General features: G+C 38.2%; 1 long non-coding RNA gene across 1 annotated transcript in view; it reads left to right on the top strand.

Annotated features, from left to right (window-relative positions):
• LOC308559051 overlaps positions 1–16,390 on the top strand; it is a 70,395-nt gene that overhangs the window by 32,059 nt on the left and 21,946 nt on the right. The window contains exon 3 of the long non-coding RNA XR_013999088.1: positions 5,888–5,968. This is a non-coding gene — a long non-coding RNA (uncharacterized lncRNA). The remainder of the gene's footprint in view (positions 1–5,887; positions 5,969–16,390) is intronic.

Here is a 16,390-nt window from a genome sequence, read left to right as displayed (position 1 = left end):
TACTCAAGTGTGGTCTTGGTGTGGTAATTTAGGCCTCCTGGAGATGTCTCCTCTGTGGAAAGCTGAAAAACATCTCTGTGTGCTGAGTTTTCTTGCCTGCTTTGTAGAGCTAGGCAGCCACATCATTTGAAAAGGCAATACTTCAGATTCTGTACACATGAATACCTATCATGCTTTACTTTATTTAAGCCATTATTTACATCATTTTTGTTGAAATAAGTCATTTTCTATTTGTTAACCACCCTAGACCAAGTGCCTTGAGGTTTATATATGAAATGCTTTGAATAGTTCCTGGAACATCAGTACCCAAGAAATATTTGTACACTTCTGTACTGAATTGGACTAAATTGAAGGATTGGTTGTGCCATAAACAGGGGAAAGCAAATTGGGCTGGTAGTGAGGGAGAGAGTGGGGAGCTTAGTAGATTGGAACATGATAATTCTAGCGATCCTATGGGACATCCTGGTGGAAGGATTTAGTAAGCTGTTGGTAACATGAAACTAGAGCTTAAAAGGTCAATGCCACTGATTTTGGGACCATCAACTGATAGCCACTAAGGAGCACATGGAACCAGCCATTCAGGGAGAGGGAGAATGAGGACTGGCTGACCGTCTTTTTCAGGAGCTTGCAAGGGAAGGTATGGAAGTAAAGAACTTTCCAGTGACGTGCAGGGTTTGAGCTATTTTCCTTGTGAAAGCAATATTTAATTATATTTATGATCAAAGTAAGCTCATTTCCTGCTTCAAAGCATAGGTGAAAGGCCTTGAGGAAACCAAAAAGAAAAATAGTTAGGAGGGCGAGGGAAATTCTGTGTTGAAATTTTAGCAAAGTAGTTGACCAGATCTCTCATGATGACTTTAAAAAAAAAAAAAAAAGAGCGAGAAAGAAATATGAATTATAATATTACAACTACTTTGATTCTTAATAGAATGACTGCACTAACAAAGCACTGATGTCAAAGGATGGTCTTTAGTAGCCTGCCACAGGGCTCTAGTTTCAGCTATCCTGCAAAATGACTTCTATTGGTAACTCAAAACAAGAACTTCAGGGACACTTAACACACCCATAGTGCCACCAACCTTGGTAGCAGAAATAGCATGATGGCTGACAAAATTAAAACTCAAAATCTCAAAATCTTAAAAGGTAAGAAGGAAGAGTTAAATTAAGAAGAATACCAAATTACTCCTTTTTCACATTAATTGAACTAATATTTTTTTGTCATTTAGTATATTAGCAGGCCTATATTTTTTTTGTTTTATATTTTACTTTAATGCAAGACTTTGGATTCATATTAATTTTTGGTTCCTCAAGCAGCCATGTAAGTCCCAGACAGCTTACCCCCAAACCCCTTGTATGTGAGGAGAATAAACTTTTTTTTTCCAAACTACTGTAGTTGAGTTTTATGTCACACGTGCTAAATATGATTCCTAACTGAGAGTAAGACCTAGGTCATTTAATCTTCAAAGCAACCCAAAGAGGTAGGTTTTATTATAAATTTCATTTTTAAGCTAAGAAAAAGTTTAGTCACTTGCTTTAAGTCACAGAAAGTAAGTGGAAAAACCTGCATTTGAACTCAGCTCTAATTGCCGAGCTCGAGCCCGCCCCCCGCGCCTGTGCAGAGGCGAAGAGCAGGAGCTGTGGAATCAGGGCCCAGCCAGCTCCGCAATGGACTAGCTGTGCGCCCAGCATCCTGGTCTCTAAACTGCAGCTACTAGTAATGCCCGGCTCATTTGGTCATTTCATGAGTGTCTATTATACATTAGACACCAGGCTGGGCAAAGGGAAATGGCAGCAAACAAAATATTAGAGTTTTCCCTCCCTGCCTTTATAGAACCTACATTCACTGGCAAGTGGCAAGTAAACTGTACAGTATATCAGATAATGAGAAATATAATGGAGAAAACGAAAGCTGGGAGAGGTTTGCGAGGGCTGAGCACTTCAGGTATGACTTCCACTTTAAAATATTACAGTGTGGAAACTGCTCACCAAGAAAGAGACATTTGAGCAAAGGCCTGATAGGGATGGAAGAGCAGGCCAGGTGATAGCTGAGGGAAGGGTTATCCAGGGAGGGGTGCGCAAGGGCAAGGCCCCGAGGCAGAAGGTCCTTGTAGGTTCCAGAACTAGCAGGTCAGTGTGGCTGCCGGGCTGTGCTGCAGACAGGGGGAGAGAAGTGGGGGATGACAAAGGGGTATTGAGGGACCATGTCATCTGTAGACTATTTCCAAAACTTAATTTGACTCTGTGTGAGGATATTGGAGTCTTTTGAGCAGAAGCTCAACTTGACCTCACGTATCTAAAAGTCAGCTTTTCAAGAATCTTGTGCGCCAGCAATCTAAGTAATGTCAGTGGTAAAATCCTCCTTCCTGCCAGGAGAGATTGATTCTCCCACCCTCCTTTTCCTTCCTCTGCCTCTGGTTGCTGATGTTACTTTTCAAATCCAATTATAATTGTTAAGTTGGGTATGCCAGATGGGTGGTTTGAGCATTTAAATGTGGGCAGGGTGTGGGTTATGCAGCTGTGGCAGGTCTTCGTTTCAATAAACAGGACAAAGAATATGGGTGACTTGGAGCAGTAAATTATGGCTGTGTATATCAAGCATGCTAGAGGTTCTTTGTGTCGTCCCACGCCGAGCAGCTTCGAGAGAGAGAGGCACATTCTTGGGTGCCACTAAAGTCCTAAATATTCCTGTAAAGTTTTTAGGTCCTTCAGAACACTTGTGGTGAGTAATGTCCAAGTCAATGCATCTGTATCCAAGAGTATAATTCACTTGCCCAAAGATATGCACAAAGCTCTAGCCAATAAGATGGCATCTCAGAGCTATTATTTGGGGATATGGAATTTCTGTGGGCATTGTTAATTTCATCCAAATAAAATTAGCTGCAGTATTATATATATATATATATATATATATATATATATATTCTATTGTCTTCTCTTTATATTTTAGCCTAATTCATTATGTTTTTGAAAAGAATCAATAGCTTATAGTTATCTTTTTTTATATAGCATTCTTTCCTGGGTATTCAGTAGTTTTAAATGGACATTGATGTACAGTACCTTCAATATCCACGATTTGATAAAAATGAAAGCATTAAAGTGTTTGGCAATTTATTCCCAAATGTAATTATCATTGACCTCAACATATGTCTCCCAGGAAAGAAAAGTATTGCTAATTAGTGCTTTTTCTACTTTGTGCCAAGGAAATAAGAAATAACTTATATAAAGTGATTATATAAAATGTGTTTTCACAACTCTTTCTATCAAAGAAGTCATGACTAAGTCTGGTTGATATTTTTTCCCCACTCCTGTCTACATTAAAAATGTCATTGTCAATAAATTACGGTGTATTTATTACAGTGCATTTCAAGCTCCCAAAACAATGAATGTACTGTATTCTTTTCTAAATTGTATAGATTCCTTTTTCTTTATATGTGTGTGTGTGTGTGTGTATATGGTTTAGGCTTGGTTAATCTCATAATAATTTACTTGTTGAAGTCCCTCATTTAGGAAATTTTTTTTTGCCATTACTATATCAGATATGTAATTGACTTATGAAATTTGTGCTATATATACCAAGAGAACCAGCCTTATTACCAAGCGAGCTAACTTTCTGCTTAATGAAATATTTGAAAATGAAGAGAGTATAAAATGCACTTTAATAGAGGAATAATTTATCTACAATAGTCATTTTCATAGCTGTGTGCATTGGGGTAGTGTGGATGGGTGAGAAAGTAGCCTTGGACAAAGCGTAGTGAGGTCCATAGAGAGAGAATAGTTATTCTAACAGATTAATGGAAAACAATTTACAGGAACAGAATTTAGGAGTGTATTAGAATGCATGTTAAGATACCCATTAACTTACAACTCCAAAATTAAACTGGTACTGGGATCTGTCATTGAGATGCAGAGAGCACTATTTAAAAAGCATTTCACTTGGGAATCCAAGATGTGAATTTTTTTTAGATTATCAAGTCAGTTTGATGTTGGGGCCACATTTGGAGGCTATACTTCAGGTCATAAAAATAGTTGCCCACTCTAGGCCAGAGTTCCTAATTGGAAGGCATAGACTTAAACTCTTAGATACAGATTAGAATAAAATTCTTTTAGGTCTCTGTATATATAAAATAAATCTGTCTTCTGTCTTTTTCCTCTACTTTCACACTAGTGTGAAAAGTTGGCATAAGTGGAGCCATTTTAAAACAGAGTCAGGGTAGCAATACCCAAGGAACTGCATTGCATGTCCTATCCCTGAGCCTTCAGAATGTTTAAACTGGGCAAAATAAACTTTGGACTGGGCCAGAGCAGCTTTGTCTCCCAAACAACTGTTTGTAAAACTAACAGGAAAGCAGACATCCTGACTATGAGGACTGATAATTAAAGACATTCTTAAAATTAATAAACAGATAAGGAATAACATAGCTAATTAGCACCAAGAAAAATTCCTTCCTTCTAGTCATGTAATTCTTTTTCTTCCTCTCATAAAAATCCCTTGAGTTTCATAACACTATTTGGGTTTTTGCTTGAATCGGTGCTTCCTGTACAGCCATTTCTCCATCTCAAATAAATGCTTGTTTCCTCTCACTTTGGATTTTTATTTTTAGGTTAACACTACACTAATAACACTACTTCACTAATGGTCATTGAATGTGTGGAGTTTTCCCACACCAAGCAATTCTGTGACAGAAACTTTGTGTTTTACAAATTTAAATAAATTCTGACACTATCTACCTGGAGATAGCATCAGATCCCCCTGCTTAAGGGCTCAGTCCCACAAGACTGCCTGCTCCCCTTCAGATGTCAGTTGCAAGTACAGATCAAGGGGCTATAACCAGGAGGTTCCCATGACACCCTCCTTGGGTTTGATTAATTTGTGAGAGTGGCTCACAGAACTCAGAAAAACATTTCACTTACTAGATTTCGGGTTTATTATAAAAGGATATAACTTGGGAACAGCCAGATGGAAGAGATGCATAGGGTAAACTCTCTGAACCTCTCCTTTTTGTTTTTTTATGGAAGTTTTTAGTAGGCATGACTGATGACATCATTGATCATTCATTGATTTTACTTCCACCTTCCTGGGCTTGTGTGAGAGCCTGAGAGCAGGTGCTCCAACCTCCCCTCCCTGGAGGTGGGGTGGGGTGGACTGAAAGTTCCAACCCTCTACTCAAGTAGTTGATTCCCCTGGCAAACAGCTGCCATCCTTAGGGGCTTTCCAAATGTCACCTCATTAACATACTTAGCTGTAGCTGCAGGCACTGGTTATAGTAACAAGACACCCTTATTGCTCTTATCACTTAGGAAATTACAAGGGTTTTCTGAATTCTGGGCCAGAAACCAAATTTATGTTTTATATTACAAATTACAATATTAGTCTCATTGTCATGGATGACAGTCCCCCTTACTAGTGGTTCCTGAGCTCAACTTGGTGCAAGTATAGAATTCCATTGTAGAAGTTGGGAGTTGAGTACTTGGATCCAAATATGAACACCCAAGTGACCCTCCGTAGGTCCCTCCCTAATAAACAGCTCTCACCTCTACCAACATCAGCCTTTCCCTTGGCACTCTTTCCCACTGACCCTGGATGTGGCTCCAGAATACAGAGAATCAGAAAGCTAATGTGTGAGAGTTAGCATAAAGCTTACCTAACGTCTTTCATAAGGGTGATATTCACTCTCCATTTCCTCCCCCAATATTTCTGGACTCTTTCACTGTGGTGCCAGGGCTGGTCGAGGGGCTTAATCTTCCTAGTGAATCAGAGAAGATCCCACTGAATAGACTCAGCAATAATTGTCAGCAGCTTTGGGTAGTTGACAAGCTTACCCCTCTCAAATATCAACTGTTGTATTTCTCTGTCCTCTAGTTCCAAGAATTTACTCTTTATACACAGGTATACCAGCAGGGGCTCTGATGCAGATTCTTGTTTAACCTGTCTCCTGTCACATGCTGGTGTATATTTATTGGCTTATAGGTAAGTGTTTTGTTTTCTTTTTAATTGCATCTTTCAATACAAAGCCTCTGGGCATAGTGACTTGAGGAGCAATATAAACTGGTTTTTAAAGCTTGGAATCAAAACTTTCACAAGATTTGTAGTGGTATTTTAGTTATTTGTTTTGGATCTGCTAGCATAGGAAGAGAACATTTACCCCACCTCCTGAGAACTGAAAGATTAGAAACAAGGTGACTTTTGTTGAAAAATACTTCTCTCCAATTTCTGTAATAATTATAAATCAATATTAATTTTAGACTGTAATAAAGAAAATAAAAGCATTTATTTGAGTAAAAAGAGCTGCAGCCCAGGAGACACAGATTTAGGTAGCAACTTAAATTGTGTTCCACTGAGACAAAGGGGAGTCTACCTTTTATAGCATGAGTTCACACCCAGGATCCCAATTAGGTCTGTTTTATGTAAATGAGGTATTCAAATTGTGCAGTTCTGATTGGTTTGTATAGATGCAAATGAGGATACAATTTGTGCAGTTCTAATTGGATGGCGCAGGTCTCAGTCAGTTGATGGACAGGTGAAACCAGGGTTTCCCTCTAGTGGTTGTCTCAGATGATGTGAACAAGCAGGGCGTAGTGCTGGAATCCCAGAATTCAGTCTGAGTTTCTTCCTGGTATACAGAGTACATGAGATACTGTCATCAAATGGCTGCTAGACTCTTATTATTTATAAAATGTGGGCCCTCTGTTGACCATAGAAAGTCCATCTCAGCAGATAAATTCCTTCTCAGCCTTCACATCGAATGAATCTTTCTTCTTGGGGTCTACATAATAAATAGGAGAACTTTCATATTGATATTGTTTATTAAAATGTATTAAATTTGACTTTTCAAGGAAATTTTTATTCTTTTATTTCTTCTGTTGTTTTTGTGTTTTGTTTTGTTTTTGTAACCTAGGAGTAGCCTCTTCGATCTCAATTAAAAATATTCATTTATTTATTTCGCTTTTTCGGTTCAACATTTCCTTATTAAGGTGACGTTGGTTTATAACATTATATAAGTTTCAGGTGTACAACATTAGAATTCAACATCTGTATACACTAGAGCATGCCCACTACCAAAAATCTAGTTCAAAAATTTTATTGAGCATGTAATATATGGTGTTTATTATCCACCTCCTCCCCAAAGTAAAGAATACCATGATGATTGAATCCATGTCTCCAGACTCCAGGCTTACACTATTTCACAAGGAAGTCATATATAAAACCAATACCCATGAAGGAAAATTCTACAGTAGGGGCACAAAAACTGCATAAGGCAAACTGGGGAAAATGACATTAATTCAGCCTGTGGTATATTGCAATTTAGAAACTTTCATGGAAGAGATAAAACATGCTGTAGCATTAAAAGATGAAGGTAATATGCTATGGCCAGGATTTAAGGGCTTTCAAAGAGCCTTTTTAAGTGGAGGGCAGGTGGGTTAGTAAAGCCAGACTTTGCACTGAGCTGGAGAAGTGAAGGGAAACAATGACTAGAAAAACAGACTAGGACCAGGTAGTGAAGGAACTCAGATGTCAGGCTAAAGAGGGCTGAGCATTTTTATCTATGTGACTATGAATCTAGTTCAGAGAGGACAGGAAGTCTTTCAAGTGTCTGATTCTTTAAACCTATTTAGAAACTTTTTTTATTATTACTTTCAATCCTCTCAAAGATAGGGAGTTGGTAGTGCAAGGAGGCAGGCCAACGTCCAACTTGGGTTGCTCACGCTCCAATTTTCTTTTACTTCCCAGCTCACAACCAGGAAAAAACTTGTCCTTCCAAACAACACTTACTTTCAAATCTTTTCAGTCTTAATACTTAGAACTTTCCTTTGAGCCGAAAAGCTAAGAATTGCTGTCTTTGTTCCTAAATTCTAATCTGATAACTAATTCTGGGACAAATAGAGGTTTCAAGGCTCAAATTACAAAGGGGTGACCCCAGGGCTAGGGAAAAAAGAATAAGTTTCCCCAGTGGAAAGGAATATTTTATATTCTTATTTTGCCACATGTAGAGAAAGAAACCGAAGCTCAGAGACATTAATGAAATTGAATTTGTAGGGTTAGGATTGAAATCTATTATCTCTCTGAATTCAATCCCCAAGTTGTTTAGAAGATATTATGCTGTTTTCTCAATAAGTCATTAAATATCATATGGCCTTTGTTTCCTCACCTTGAAAGTGAAAAGCTCAGACTAGATGAATTCTAAGGCTCATCATAGCTGTAAATGTGTTTCTTAGGTTGAAAAAAATCCAGAACCACCTGTGTTCTTTCCTTCATATGAACTCATAAGCCTTTCCCTAAGAAAGAGCATAAATGTGGATCCTGCTCTAGGTTGCAGAGATCTAAGTATTGATTGGAGCGAAGTAAACATTCTATTTATTAACAAGTAGTGGCAGTGGGACCTCCAGCTACTGCTAGACATTCAAATGATTTTATGTTCATATGAGTGATATTTGTTATTTTTTTTACCTTTACATTTAAGCCTTAGTGATTCATATACTCCAGAAACTTTTTTTTTTTTTAATCCTCACCCGAGGATATTTTTTTCCATTGTTTTTCAGAAAGAGTAGAAGGGAGAGGGAGAGAGAGAGAAACATCGATGTGAGAGAGACATATTTATTGGCTGCCTCCTGCATGCACCTCGACTGGTGTTGAGCCTGCAACAAAGGTACATGCCCTTGACTGGAATCAAACCCAGGACCCTTCAGTCTGCAGGCCAATGCTCTAACCACTGAACCAAACCACCTAGGGCCAGAAACTATTTTTTAAATCAAATCAAGAAATTAAATGAGATTTACTCTGTTATTATTCTTGATGCAACCTAATTACTATTTGTCTCTATTTTAATATTGCAACCTCCTTAATATTAGCATTAACTTTGACTTTTCCCAGTTGCTTATGAAGAGTGATCTTCAAATTCTTTTCCAGTATCTAACACTGCAGCTCAACTTGTTTGCTACCCTCCATCTTATCTGCACGATTTACACCTGGCCACATACTGACAGTTTGAGTTAGTTCCAGGCAATGAAATGTGAAAACTCTGATTTACAGTATATGTCTGTCTAGAACAGACCTGCCGCTGCTTCATAGGAAGCCCTGCTTCAGATTTTTCCCCAATTGATTCTGAAACTTGAGCTGCAGTAGCATTTATCAAAGAGATTAGAAATGGCTCAGATACATTCCCTGGGGCAGCCTTACTTTGGAGGATTCTGCCTGTGCCCTCTACTCAGCATGTGAAATGAGGATATCCACTGTCTATTGGCTCATTTACCTTTTTACTAGGAAAAAACAGAAACAAAATAGAGTTTTCTAAAGACTATTTTTCTTTATTCTTTTCGGTTATACTTTATATTTAGGAACTTAGTAAAAGTCCCAAATTTAGTTAAGATTTTTATCAATTAGCTAAGTGATAGAAAAACCTGGTTGTACTTGAAAAGCTAAATACGGCATCTAAAGATGTCAGAGCAGTCTATTTTATAAGTTGAATTCAAATGTAAAAGAAGAGAAACATGTTTGAGTTAAGGGATAAACCAACAATTCTAGTATTCTTCAAGCCTATTCATTTTCAGAAAAGGTAAAGTAGATGAGATTCAAATTCTGGGTTTTATTTATTTACTTATTTATTGATTACTTCCTTACTTAATCTTGCCTTGGGACAAGCGAAGTTCGTGTTAATGAAGAAATCTGAATTCAAGGTGTTAGTGCCCTCGTCTTGTAAAATGGAGATCTCTTTTTATGTGGAAATGATCCAAATAATGTTAGAAAACAGATACATTAAAAGATATCAAGAAACAGACAAGAGGTAGCAAGTATTTTAGGAGAATGGATGACATGGAAGTAGAAAAGAAAAAATAGCATTTCAAATTAGCCGGAGCATCATCAGAAAAGTAAGTGGTGTGGAAATGTCTAAAGGCTGACTAAACGCAAGGATTTGTATGGTGCCTTAGTGCTGGACCTTACGAAAATGGTTCATCTGCTTGAGAAAGGACATGCCAGGGGGAAAGCAGACTGAAGTTCCCAAAGTTATTATCAGATCTACCGATGGGCTACACTGGTTGACACACTGAAACCCAGGTCAACTCCAGAGTGCAGCTTGTTCTGTAAAGAAGTTTCTTGGGAACACAGACACCCCCCTTCATTCACAGGCTGTGGGTAGCTGCTTTTGTGCTACAGCAGCAGAGTTGAGTAGTTTTGATAAGAATGTAAGGACTGCAAAGCCTAAACTATTTATTATTTGGACCTTTAGATATACAAATATCACAAATACTCTTATTGAAAACTGTGTGCGCCAGGCCGGGCGTGGCTCAGCGGTTGAGCGTCGACCTGGGATCCAGGCGATCAGGATTTGATTCCCCGTCAGGGCACATGCCCGGGTTGCGGGCTCGATCAATGACTCTCTCATCATTGATGTTTCTATCTCTCTCTCTCCGTCTCCTTTCCTCTCTTTGAAATCAATAAAGATTAAAAAAAAAAACAAAAAAAACCCTGTGTGCTGAGTTTGAAAAGAAGATTTTGAAAATGTTCTCCTTTAGCAATACAACTTTTAAAGGCATTGTTTCAGTTTCTGAATAGTTTTGTGCCATGTTCATAGAAAATTGAAGAAAAAAGTTATCCTTAAATACTCAGGGAACATGCTACTATATTTTTATTTCTATATGTTATATCTTCTGCTCTGTTTCATAGTCTAGCTGGTGGATTGAGATGCGGTTGTATATTTTATTTTGCTATTAACACATTTTAGTCAATAGTCTCAAGTTAATACTAGGAAGAAAACGTAGGGCATAATCCTTTTCCTGATTAGTTTAATGTACATTTCATAGATCATCCCATATGCCTTCCCCTCCTTCTGGGGAATGAATGATGGTACATATTTTAAGAGTCAGTTCTCAACTACTCAGGGGGTTCAGCCTGTAAGAGAAATAAAAGAATAGAATTAAAATTTCAGGTTGCTTCCTTAGTTCTATACCATGTTGTACATACATGTTTCTCTACCTCTTGAGCAAACAAAACACTACTTCAGAATTATAGTATTAGGTGTTGTTGTTTTTTTAACAGTATAACTTTTAGATGAATATAAGCAAGTTTCCTTTTCCTACTTGTAAAATATTACATAATGGAGTTAGATGCTTCTACCTTGTTGATTATCATTTTATCATAATCTGTACTGAAGGTTATTTCTAATTGCTTTTAGCCATCGAGGGTTGACCACATTCCAGAGTGGCTGAGGGAAATGGGACCCACAAATTTATCTAATGAGATTTGCAAAGTTCATTTAAAAATTAAGAATAGGCCTAGAGTCTTCTGACTGCTGTTGACTTCTCTAAAGTCTTTTTCAATTATTGACTCAAGATTTAGGCATTTGTGGCAACAGAGCAGTCAAGAGTACAGCTAATATATTTGAAAGCAGCGGCAGAGTAAAGGGTAAAATGTTGGCCTCTCAGTTCTGCTACTTAATAGCTATGGCAAGTCCTCAATCTCATCTCTAGGATGGTGATAATAGTCAGTTGCATTGAGTTTCCCTAATGACATAGAAGGAGGGAATAATATATAGTATGTTTACAACCAGAGTTAATTCTGGGGTAGCAGCCAAGTACATAAGTGGAAGGAATACATTCCCCCGGGAAGATTCCCACAAGGAGGGCCTGGGATGCAGTTTAATGGGCAGCCTGCACATTTGGGGCCTCAGCCAGGAGTAGATGCAATAAACATATCACTTAGTACCTACAGTAGAACCTGAGAGCCAGGGTGATAACGAAGTGGACCACGTGAAAGGGAAGCTTCAGATTTATGGCATATCTGCTTTTACTTCTCTGGCAGCGCCCTGTGTGCATCCTCACAGTCGGCTGAAGCAAGGCGTCTGTGGCCAGAGTCAGTCTGGAGTCTTGCCTTGTCCATTGGACCTCCAGAACCATAAGCCCTTCTAACTTTTGCATCACTTATCATATCCACGAGAATGCTGGGAAAGCAAGTGTGACAGTCCACAGTTCTGCTGAGGCCTGGGTGAATATAGGAGTCTGGCAAAAAGAACCAGGTGGCGCAATATTAATGGATGGGGTGTGAGTGTGTTATCCAGATTATCTGGCCACTTGCACAGCCACAAGAGAAGAGGGTGATGGACAACCTGTGTGTTGGGTATAGCTCTACAATCACGCCAAATTATTATTTTTCAAAACACATCAGTCAACACCTTCACTAAGCCAGCAGCTTCTAAAGAATTTCCTCTGCCCAAAGAGGATTGCTCGAGAGCATTTGTTGCGGGATCAAAGGAACAATTAAGCAACCTTTTTATCATTGCCCTCCCACACACCAAGGACCTGCCTGCATCCTGCCTCCCTCCTTCCACATGCTATTCCATCCCATGCAGGACCAGCCTTTAAATATGACTTGAGATGACATATGTAGCAAGCGAACGTGGACTCACAGAGCCAAGAGCCAGTGAATCTCTGTGGCCCTGAGGTACCCCTTTTTCAGCGAAGGGGGAAGGAGCTCATTTCTAGAAGAGTTGCCTTGAGGACAGAGATTCGATGTGGCCAATAGATCTGGATGGAAGTGCCGTGGGGGCTCGGCGGTCCTTTACAGGGGATGCCGTGGCCACAGCCGCCCACAGAATAACTAGGCTCCTGGGTCTAGATCCCGAGAAAGGGCTGAAGGTGAAGGTGAAGGTGAAGGTGAAGGTGAAGGTGAAGGTGAAGGTGAAGGTGAAGGGAGGGAAGGCAAAGAAAGGGAAGGAAGAAAAGGAGGTGAGGGAGAAGAGAGGAAGGAGGAGAGGGCGCGGTGGCGAGGAGGGGAAACACTGGGGACCACCAGAAAGTGGGAGAGGCAAGGGCGGGCTCTCCTTCGATTCCCAACCTTGATTTCAGACTTTTGGCTTCCAGCACTGTGAGAGAAAAAGATTTCTGTTCTTTTCAGCTATCTAGTTTGTGTAAATTGTTACGGCAGCCCAAGGAAACTAAGCCGGGGATGCGGCAGCGAACAGGACAGACGGCAGGCTCTGCCTTCAGGTGTATGCAGGTGCTGCTCCTGCGCCCCTGACTCCCGCGCTCCCCCAGCCCCAGGCAGGACCAGGAGGGCAAGTCCTGTCCTTGGCTGGAAGTGGACCCTTGACATGAGGCTGCACGTTTAGAAAGAAGCTGGGGAAAAGTACTTGGACAAAAGAATTTGAAAATGGTAAAGCAGAGACACGATTTTGTGAGCACCATGGCTTATGTAATAAGAATAAAATATTAGAAGGCCAAATGGGCACACTGGAGTTCATTCTTTGGAAAAGTGGAATATGGAAAAAGAAAACAGAGAAAGTGACTTCTAGAGAAACTGAAGAATTGTTAGCATGTGACCTAGAATTGTAGGATATTTAGATGAGCGGACCTCTTAAAGAAAGCCTAACTCTTGAGCTAGTGCTAGGTGGCAATTGGGACAATTCCTGGGGACACCACGAATTTCCTGGGGATGGGGAACATCAGCACAGTCAGGGGTACTCCCCAGACTCAGGGGCACTGGGAGGCTTAACTGCCCTCACTACTCATGTCATTTGTTGAGCACACAGTACAATTCATCAGTATTTTCTTTTATTACTTGATTGTCAAGGTGGATAGTTTTCTTAAAGCAAATAATTAGCCTAAACATAAATCAGTATAGGATTCTGGTTCTTTCAGAATGAAATCTGAATTATAAGAAGATACATTTGTATGGGGGCATTAAAAGCTCTGCAAAAGGCTTAATAGAAAGAGTAAAAATGATACAGACTCTAGAAAAGGAAGAGTCTGAGAGTTGGTTACTTATCACATGTAAAACTTTCTTGGAAACCTGATTATTAACCAAAGCATTCACCTCCGAGTCATGTTTTTGCTGTAACAGCTTAGTTGAATTTGGAACATGTATACTCACCCCAGTTTGCATAGTGAATGATTTTAAAAACTCAAAGCCACCCAGAGTGGAACTAAAGCTGTTTTTTAAAAGCTAGTTGATATTCTTATTCCTATTTTAAGGAGACAAGATCAAGAACAGTTTTTAAATCCAATATGAAAAAGATAAGAGGGAAAATGGCAACTACTTTAATTCGTATATTTTTAAAGTTCAGGTAATGTTCTTAATAAAGAAGGCAGTGCAGTGTGCACCATGGTGAGAAAAGGGGGCAAGTAAAAAATGCTCTTCATACATATTGAGCAGTTTTTTATGTGGAAAAAGTTTCTCTCCAGAGAACATGAGCATACATATTTCCAAGAATAAGCAAAAGGAGAAATATTTGCAGATTTACTCAGCATATAATGGTTGTGAATTGCCATCAGATTTCCATCAAAACAATAACATAGCCAGGAAACTTTTTAACTCCTGCCATTATTTTCCAGTGTATAACTTTTAATCTGATATTTCTTCTTAACTGATGCCTGCCTCTTTTCCCCTTAAGAATTGATAACACATCAAATGTTTGTTTTGTTTTAGTTAAATTATCCGATGTACATATTTTTGCTTTTTTGGGTCACAAAGAGTACATTTTTTATAAAACAAAATGTGAATATGTTAAAGCCGTCTAGTGAACACTTAAATGAAATACAGGCACAAATGTGAATCTACAGTTCACTGGTCAAGAATCTCCTTAAAACCAAGGGTCTAGCACTAGAGGGAGATTTTTTTTTTTAGAGTTTACTAGAAGCTATTTATTTTTTTTTAACTTATTTTGATTGAGTTTATTGGGGTGACATTGGTTAAAAAAATTATGTAGGTCTCAGGTATACAATTCTACAACACATCATCTGTATATTGTATTGAGTGTTCACCACCTCAAGTCAAGTCTCCTTCCATCACTATTTATCCCTCTTTTACCTTCTTCTGACTCCCTCCACCCCTCATTCTCTCTGGGAACCACTTGACTATTGTCTGTGTCCATGAGTCTTTTTTTTTTCTTTGCTTAATCCCTTCACCCTTCTTACCCAGCCCCCAAATCCGTTCCCTTTTCTCCACATTAGAAGCTATTTAATATTTACACATGGTAGATAGCTTATACATTTGCTGGAAATCAAGAGTTAAGTGTTACTAGAACAATGTCTTTTAGCCAAAAGGTGAGCTATTCAATCTTGCTGAAAGTCAATCCCCTTGATCACTGGAAGCTGAAAACTTGTCTAATAAAAAGTGACAATGTGCCTGTTTCAGAAGAGCAAAATTATTGTCATCGTAAAGGACAGATGTCACACCAGGCCAAAGACCTCTTCTTGTTGTAGAAATAACCAACTGGGAATTTTCAAAGGTGATTCTGACCTTAACATCATGAATAGAAAAATACTTTCAAAAAAGGAAGCATAAAATACGTATGTGTGTATGTTCATTTTGAACTATATTTTAAAAACAAGACAAACTTATATTGATTTCAATGTCTTTGTCACAGAAAGAAATATTCTGTTGTGTTTCATGCCAACATTTCCAAAGTTACATCTCATAAGATCTCAAAAATTAAAAATTAAATTTTTCTTTAAAAACTATTCTATCATTTTTTAGTGGGTTCACTTCCAGGCATAGTTTTGAATTAAAGTAGGAAGAACTGATATTTGCAGGGTGGTCTGTTTTTTTTTTTCAGTTCTAAAAAGAAAATCCCAGTTGATAACATTCTTGACTAGTGTTGGGATAAACCTGATTCCAGAAGATGAATAATGCTGTTTAGCACACATTTTCAAGATTTTAGTTAATATTAGATTTGAGTTTTTCACAAGTTTTTCCAGGTAAAAAGTAATAAAATACAAGTAATAATGGCATCTCTTAGAAAAATTGGTAATAGCAAACAAAATTAAACTCATGACTAGAATAGTTGTCATATATACTTTATCACAAAATTTGGAGAGAACATCATGAATTCCCTTAGTCTGAGACAAGGCCTTTTATATTTGTTGCTATATGAGGGCCCTTAATTAATATGTGCTTAATAAAAAACAGAGAATATATCTGTTAAGATAATCTTATACAAGAATTATACAATGTGTATTTTGATAACTGTAGAGAAATCCATATTCAAATGTCCATGTTTTTATTCAAAAGAGGAAAATTCTAGATAACATTAAAGCACATTTTTAGCTATGTGATTAAATTATAAGTGCAAAAATTTTAAATTATGTTGGTATTTAAATTGTAATTGATTTATTAGTCATGATTAAACAAAAATTTTTAGCAGTATAACTCAACATGCAACTTTCAAAATATATACTGCCGAATATAAGGCCCTAGTAGTGACTGGCTGCTCAGAAAATTTAGAGAATGAAAGAAAATGTGTAAGTAGTTATCGCTTAGAAAAGCCTCTTGAGGCGAGTGTGGGTAATGACTAGCACAATGAAAACAGAATAGCCAAAGCATTTTATGACTGGACTATAATCATATTATACGGGTTAAGATTATTTCTTAAGTGAGCTAGGAATTGTGTTTGACTGCTAG

The sequence above is a fragment of the Miniopterus schreibersii genome (assembly GCF_964146895.1).
Source record: "Miniopterus schreibersii genome assembly, chromosome: 6".
In the NCBI taxonomy this organism is placed as follows: Eukaryota; Metazoa; Chordata; class Mammalia; order Chiroptera; family Miniopteridae; genus Miniopterus; species Miniopterus schreibersii.
Note: the sequence above shows the minus strand (reverse complement) of the source record. Positions and strands in the feature narration are given on the sequence as shown.